We start from the raw sequence: 8,354 nt of genomic DNA, 5'->3' as shown, positions 1-8,354 counted from the left end.
TGCCGCCGGCCAGCGCGGCCCCCAGCCCCTCGGGACAGGCCTGGCCTTAGCTGGAGGCGGGCTGCGGGGAAGCGCTGCTGTAGCCTGCGGAACTGGAGGGTAGGTTGCAGCGCTTCGGCTACAACGTCGGACTCGGTGAGCTTTTCCAGAGCGGATTGTGGCCGTAAGGAAGTTAATAAAAATACACGTTCCAGAAAAAATCTGTTTCAGTGGCAGCATTGCTTCCACTTTGTTGAACAGGCCTATGTGTTCAGGGCTGCCAGGAGTCTGCAGGGACACCTGTGCACGTGGAGCTGCTACACGTGCAGCCTCTAACCATGAAGGGTCATCAGTTGTTCAACACACACAAGCTGTAGTCTCTAAATGTGCAGTCACCGCTCACACAAAGCTGAAAAGGCAAGCTTCCAACACAAATTATAATACCAAGTTTGAAGTAACAAGTACGATGTTTTATCCTCTTCCATGTAAATACCTGAAGTGATTCCATGGATTTCAAAATTATTCTTTGCTTTTCGACTGCTGTGTGAAGAGTTAGCAAGTGGGAATGCACAGCACTGCACCCGGGTACCCCAGCGCCCAGCAGTCGTCCTCCTCAGCAAACTGCTCTAATGGTGCCTGGTGGAAAAGCCCTGCGTTCTGCAAGCATGTCTTCACAGCACTCACATGTAGGCCTGACGAGACACGACGAAGCTCCTTGACGCAGTCACAGGTATCGACATGTCCCTGGCAAATCCCAAGCGAGGAGATCCGGTTTCCGAGCAGTCCTGCTGCGAGACTTTCTACACAATCACACCGTCACATGCTGACAGTCGTCCAAGAGCTCTCTGCACACCAACCAGCAAAGCAGCCTGGCACAGTTTGAAATACGTCAGCGTTCCGGTCAGTGTTGTGACTGCGCGCACACAGGCTGTAAGTCAACCGGATCGCAGCCTGCCATTTTAGCAGAGTCCTCCCAGGAAGGCGTGAGGAATTCTCCCTTCTTAGCCTGCCCTTATCCAGTTTGGGAATTTCATAGTGTGGGGAAGGCACTGCTAGATCTGGACATTCTGCATGGTGGCAACAGCCTTCTGTTGAGGTATCTGTCTTGCACTCATGGAGAATTTTTAAGGAAACTGTGCTGGTACGTCTTGTTCTCATCCAGAAGAGAAGGCTTTGAACTTCAGTCAGTACGAGTAACTCGCTGGCAAATAATTTAATCAGTTAATCTGTATGCAGGAGTTACTTTCAAGTCATTTAGCAGTGCCCATCTCCCATCCAGTTGATAGGTTTTGGTTAATCATTCACTCATCAGCAGGGCCAGAGGATGGAGCCATACTGATTTACAGTAGAGGGCCTCAGGGCAGGAGAGCAGAGGACCCTGGCCCAGGGGTAGTTTAACTCTGCGCACCTGACCACACAGTCTGTGCCCTAAAGCTCCGAATGAAGAGATAAATTTGTCCTTCCTCGCAGCTGAAAACTACTCTGAAGACTGGTCTGTCATCTGTTTAATCTTATGTATGTATCTATGGTTCCTCTCACTATGGAGCTGGCCTCAGCCTAAGTAATTACAGAGCAGCAGTGTGGTACGTATCCCTAAATTGCAGTTTGCCAGAATTAATTCCATAGCAAATATAGCTATATATTGCATCACATCACACAAAACACTGCTAAGATCCTGAAATTTAAAGTAACCCTAATTTATAGATTTCTTTGATGAGCTTTTAAAGTTTAGTACTTTAATGACAATTTGTTTTGGGATAGCTGGTGGCACAAAACCACAGAACTAAACTTGCCTTTAAGTGAAATTACAAGTCAGCACTCATTCTGATGTTTTTATCCACGGGATCTCCCCAACATTCCCCATTTACGTTTCCCTGGCAAGCAAGGTACACAATGAATCTAGCCTCCACCAACTGCTTTGCAGTACCTGGCTTCAGAGGAATGTTACGAACCTATGAGCCGTGCTTCTTTCAAACTATATAAGGTTTGTTGAAGAATGCCAGTGACTGGGTGGTGGGAGAGGAGGAAAAAAAAGGAAAGAGAAAGAAGGGAACTGTTTCAATCCCCTTGGACTTCTCCAAGCCCAGTACAAACAGGTAGCACTATAATATGAACTATTAATTATAAAGTAAAAGCTGTTTTTAAAATGTGCCTAAGCTGGCAGGAAAATCTGTGTTACTTACCAAAGATCGGAAGTCTAATTTTACCAAAGGTCTAAAATAGACAATATAAATAAAAACACTGTAAGACAAAGACAAACAGGAATGCAGAAAAAAATGTTTAAACATAGCCACAACCTTTGTTAATAAGCACTGTTATATATGTATATGCTGCGGTTCTTAGATAAATATTCAAATATTTACACAAGTAGCACAGTCACGGGAGAAGTGTAGCTCAATATTTTTTATTACTGTTGAAACATTGTGGGTCAATTGACTAACACCTTGAAATAACCATCTCACTATCAGCTTCAAACTTTCTCACACCCAGTTTGCTGTCTTATGCCTTTTGCTCACTGATAACACAAACTCCTTGCCCCCTAGAAAAGGCAATTAATGGTCAGGTTTGGACACTAAGTTGACCTAATGTCTGAGATCAAACTTTTCTGTGATGCTATCTTGCATACCAACAGCTCCAGCTAAACCAAATTCACGTCTACATAAAGCCCATCAAAAGGCACAAATGCAACACTGCCATCAAGTCATCTTTTAAGTCATTTCTGTTAGACTTTAGCCTATAAAGCCCCAAATTTAGACATCCCTCAGGAAACAATTGTTGCCCATTGTACCTAACTGCATTTGCCAAATGATTTTAATGCAAGAATCCTAGTCTAGAGTTCTGGTCTAATACCAGATCTAGAGTTTGGTGGCCCTGCCTGGGCAGGAGGGTTGGAACTTGATCGTTGGGGTCCCTTCCAACCCAAGCCATTAAAACAAAAACAAACAAACAAACAAAAAACATCAACTCCTCCCCCCCAAAACAACAACAACAAAAAACCCACCTCAAGCTACCTCCAGTTACACAGGATTCTGACTGTCACGAAGACCCCATAAAACACATGAAAACAGACAAATACCTGCCCTTTTCCATCATTCTGTGCTCAGTGCTTCTCAGTTACACTCACCCTGCTTCCCAGCCTCTGGTTCGGAATCACCTGATTAATCCATATCCATCCTCACTGCTTGCTTAGGGACTGGACTTCTAAGAGGTTTGGGACTAGGCCGGTTGGCACCAGGCACGCAGTGCTGCAAAACATGACACCCAAGACTCACCTACTGGAGAAACAATCTTCTGGGAGACTCCCTAGGTACAGAAGATCACCAGAAAACATAGGCTGTCGAGGATAAAATCAAATAAGAAAAGTCCCTTAGTGGGAAAGTGATTTCACTGAAAGCCTGAGAGTTAAGACTATGGAAAAGAAGACTGACCTACACTCCACAGTGCATGTGCAAGCAAGAGTGTCACCAAGTAACTGTTCTTTACTGAAGTCGGTTTTGTAACACTTAATGGATGTACGCATATTAATAGCTTTCATTTAACTCATTTTCATAGTTGCGTGCCTGTGCTTATTAGAGGAGACTGAATAGTAATTCAGTTTTACTTAAGCTCTGTAGGAGAAATGTTTTTTTCCTACTTTTTTTTTTTCCCCATATTCTCAATCATCCACAAAATGTCTTCAGATTACAGAGATAGTCTTTCAATTTGGAGGAATTGAATGGATACGTAAGAGACTGATTTGTAGTAATATGCCTCAGCCTCTGCTCCCAGAGAAACCAACTCACCAACCAAAACTAACACAAACCACCTCAGTGAAAACCACTGGAAGAGTCAGTATTACTTCAAAAAGCTAAAAACTTGCAAGAAAAGGAAACTTCCCAGTCCTGAGTGACATACACAGTGAGCTGACATGGTTTTCCAGAGCTCCAGACAAAAAGATGATCCTGCGTTACAAGAAGAGTGTTGTGGGGCACTCAGGCTGGTGGAGATCCAAACCAGAAGGGAACCACGCTTAGCATAACAAACACTGCTAAACAAGGCAACGGATAACTGCAGAAAAACAGTACTAAATTGCGTCATTTCACAAACATCACAGAGTAGGCATAACGTGGACCAAAGGAATGATGACAGCAGCACTAGATCAAAGACATTATTCACAGAAGCTTAAAAAGAAAGAAAAGGATTAAATCAAGTGACGCATACAATAGAAATGAATGCTGGTACACAAGTACACAAGCAAGCACGGTGCCAAAAGCAGCAGTGTCACTAATAAAGAAAAACAAGTGTGGCTGAGTGATAACAAAAGTGAGTTAGGAGAACGTGTATGCCAAGGATGCTGTTGCCTAACTTGGCAAAGGAAACTGCCTGCCAGTGCTCTTCAGAGTAATTACGTTTTTTGTTAAAAATATGTGAAGCTCTCATTCTCTTCAGGCAGTGCCTTTACACCCCAAGATGACACTGCCAACAGCCCACTGTTTCTGTGAGCATTGCAGAAAACAGCATCTGCTCTCAGTCACGTGCAAAGGTCCTGTAACAAAGAGCTCAGTGGCACCTTCAGTGCCTTGACATTCACATTTATCAATGATGCAGTGCATATATAGCATGTCTTGTCCTTCCTAGAAGCAACAGCATCACTTTGAATGTTCAGTGGATCTCTGTGGGACTTTTAAACATCTGTAGTCTGGATTGAATGGCCACTCTTACTTGTATGCTCCAAAATCAATGCAAACAGCTCACAGGTGATACCTGTCCTGGTATCACCTCTAGTAAGGGGAGAGGAAACATCTCTGGAGAAAAATTGGACATGTGGCACTTTTTACATCTTTCATCTTAGTCCAAACATCGCTCTCATTCCTCACAAAGCAAAAGAGACTTGACCTAAGGGTGTCTCCCTTCCCCCACCAAAAGCCAGTTTTGAGTTTCAGATCTTACTGAACTTCAAGGAATTTTAATTCCCTGAAAGGTAGTGATATTCAGAGCTTCATACAAGCCAGAGTACGTGGCTGTTCCTTGTACACTTCAAGTTCAGTTACATTCCATATAGTCCTTCAAAACGAGAGGGAATCTGTTTCAGCCAACAGCTATGAGCTTAGCAGCTATCACCACACTGTGGGGAAATACTGGTTGCAGAAAATGCAACACAGTGGGCTGAATAGTGGGGGAGGAAATCTGCAAGATTCATTCCACTAGGAAAGTCAGATACCTCATGAGCCTGATACCAGCCTATAATCTGCACCATACCATAATCAGCTTCACATTTTATCCAAACAAACTATTATTAGAGAGCATAGATACATGCAAATCAAGTTACTGTCACAAGCATTAAACAGGATTTTAAAGGATGGAAAATAAAATGAAAATATGGGGACAAATAAGGCCGTAAGTTATCCTTTTTATCCTTTTATACAAGAGTTCTAGTTTTTTATATTCTGTTACATGACCAAAATTCTGAATATACTTTTATAAACCTACTTAGGAAAATTCATTCTTTTTCTACAACACAGCGTTATAACTAACAGACCTCAGGACAGTTTGATATAGGCGAGCAGTTTGGGGCAGAAACTGCATAAATGTATGGTGGGATTTCAAGATACACAACACTTATCGGGCAGTGCAGTACCATATCTGCCCTTAAAATACAAGCATTCATTTTCCTCTCCTTGCGCTCTACAGAGAGCTCCTCAAACGTAACCAGAATGTATCATTATTGCAGCATCAGTCACTTTGGACTACTTTTTCAGTTAAGGCAAGCTAAACAATGTATTCTGTTACAACACAAACAATTCTGATGATTAGTTTCTAAATTTACTTGCAACACAGAGCACTTCAAGTGAGCAGTGCCGCGCACGAAGCTGCCTGACAACACTTGCTTCAGACTCAAAGCCCCCTGTGCACACCCTGCTCACATACTCACCCTGCTCACCCTTCACCAGCAGACTCAACCCAGACAGAGCCCTGCTAGCCCCAGTGCATGGACATATACCACTATCAAACTACACTCACTGGTATCAAAATAGCCCTCTGGGATCAGATCTCTTTTGCAACCCTCACTCACTGAAGTGAGCAGTGCAGTACAGGCACCCAAACAAGATCTCTACTGGCAAGTTCAGCTATCAGGAGGAGGATAACAGCATCAATACCGAACTCCAGATAGAGACATGGATTACTTAGGTTGGAAAAGACCCTTAACATCACCATGCCCAACCACAGATAGCCTAATTTACTTCAGCCTTCCGTTATCTTAGAGATGCACATTGTCAGTACTGTCTTGAGGCATTTACTTACATGGAAGTTTTGCACAGGTTTTACATAGGTTCCATGCGTATGATGAAAAGAAGTGCACTGGACCTGACTTTAAGTCCTATAGAGTTCTACAAAAACAAAACCAAGCAAAAAAACCTATCAACCACATATAACAAAACACCAAAGATAACAGGTTGCTTTACAGATACATGCAAATTAAGTTCTTAATGTGTCAAATATACAGCTTGCAGCATGCGCTAGCAAGATCTGGGGCAGGCTTCAATAGATATGCATACATCACATCATCACATCAATTACTGTGCTGTTAAATGCTTTGAAGCTGAAGTTATCCAATATACCTCTTGAAGTATCAGCCCTAGTTGCTAAAAAAAACCTCCTCCCAACTCACAGTACAATAAGACCTGCATTCGTTCTTAACATAGACTCTTTGGTGTTCAGCTTATAGAAACAGTTTCATAAAACAGGTCAGCTAGCTGAGTATGCCCAAGATCTGAGCAGTATGTGCAGGAAGGTATGCTACAGCTAAGCTAAGTATAATAAAAAAAGCTCTCAAAGTAGTAATTTTGTATGGATGTTTCTTAATTCAGCCTCCTGAATCCCAGCTACAGCACGTTCAACTAGAATTGCAAATACAGGCTTGGGTGAACAAACACGCTTTGGTAAACAAATGCTTTGGCACACAATGTTATGTAGGTGGGATCTATCCAGAATGTCAAGAATTCTTCCCCAAATCATAGAGATGAGCAAGAACACAACCACTATATTTGCCTTTTCAAGCTATTTACTGGTTGTTCATCTGTCCAAGTATTCTATTCAAATGAAATTAAAAAAGGGTGGGTGGATTTGGTTTTTTTTTTTTTTCCTATTTGCTTTTCCACCCTCTTCACCACAGTCAGTATCTTCATTAGTTGGCAAGAGATGGGGAAAGTTCACTGTGAGTCTCCATTCTCCAGCTGCTCTCAGTTCCTGCTGTATTAAGCCTTAAGAAATAAGCACAGAGACAGGAGGGTTCAGAAGCTTTACCCTGATGGGAGGAAGGAAGGAGCACTGGTCTTCTCATTTGACAGCTGTTTTCCTATTTTCATTTGCTCACAGCCTTCTTTCAAAATAGCAGCACTTTAAAGGCAACCTAAGATTTACAGAATAGATCAGATTTGGATTTACTATTCTATTAATATCTCCAACAAATTGTTTAGGTCAAAAGATGCATGCATTTTGCTATAGCACTGATCCATGCTAATTCCAGAGTAGAAAACTGATAGCAACAATTTAAAAGCCCCTCTACCAAATCTGGAAGCTGCATCTCCATCCAAAAAGGAGAGAGATCAAAGGAAAATTTTGCAGAAGTTTATTATTTTCTGTCCCTACTTTGTTTACATGTTTATCTAGCCATTTCCTCATGTTTGCCTGATGCCCAGCCTATGACCCATCCACAGAGAATATATATTTCCACCTACTAACTACAGAGTCTGGTGTTTGTTTGTTTGTTTGTTTGTTTGTTTGTTCTCCAAGCACTGCCTTCTTCAGTCCTCAGAGTTTTGGGTCAATGCTTTATGTGTTTACATGAGTCTGAACATTAAGTGATAGATTTATATGGAGATGCAGATGTCCTGTCCTCTTATACCAGGTATAAACCAATACAATATAAGATGATGTCTAAGAAAAAACTACTGCAGAGGATAAATTATCAACTATTGGAATCTACTTACACAATATATCTTTCTTTTCTTAAGAAATCACATGGCAATCTAGCAGAACCAGTTAAATATATTTTGCACATCCTGAGAAAAACTAGACCTGAATACGAAACACAACTAAAAGTTATGTAAATCCCCCCTAATCTCGATGTTAACTCAAGACCACTATTTCATAATGAAGTTTTTAAAGGGCAAATGTCAGCATTTAATCTTTCAGGTCAGCAGTTTTTTGATGGTATTATGGTGTTTCAACTCTTTGAAAGGGCAGATAACTCCAGGACGAGGGGAAATGGTTTTAAGTTGAGGGAGGGAAGATTTAGGTTGGATGTCAGGGGGAAGTTCTTTACAGAGAGAGTGGTGAGGTGCTGGAACAGGCTGCCCAGAGAGGTTGTGGATGCCCCGTCCCTGGAGGTGTTT

The 8,354-nt window shown here is 42.0% G+C and overlaps 1 long non-coding RNA gene across 3 annotated transcripts; it reads right to left on the bottom strand.

Annotated features, from left to right (window-relative positions):
- Positions 1-7: 7 nt before the first annotated feature.
- On the bottom strand, positions 8-8,251 carry LOC104910353. 3 transcript variants are annotated; one of them, XR_792990.3, is made up of 4 exons: positions 7,264-8,251; positions 6,262-6,347; positions 3,104-3,313; positions 8-2,193 (listed from the first exon to the last, which is right to left on the bottom strand). It is a non-coding gene; the product is annotated as an uncharacterized LOC104910353 (long non-coding RNA). The 3 variants fall into 3 exon arrangements; XR_004159275.1 differs by having other exon boundaries at positions 8-3,313; XR_004159276.1 differs by having other exon boundaries at positions 8-3,224.
- Positions 8,252-8,354: the final 103 nt, after the last annotated feature.

The sequence above is a fragment of the Meleagris gallopavo genome, chromosome 3 (genome assembly GCF_000146605.3).
Source record: "Meleagris gallopavo isolate NT-WF06-2002-E0010 breed Aviagen turkey brand Nicholas breeding stock chromosome 3, Turkey_5.1, whole genome shotgun sequence".
Lineage (NCBI taxonomy): Eukaryota > Metazoa > Chordata > Aves > Galliformes > Phasianidae > Meleagris > Meleagris gallopavo.
The sequence above is the reverse complement of the archived record's forward strand: the minus strand, read 5'-3'. Positions and strand labels throughout refer to the sequence as shown.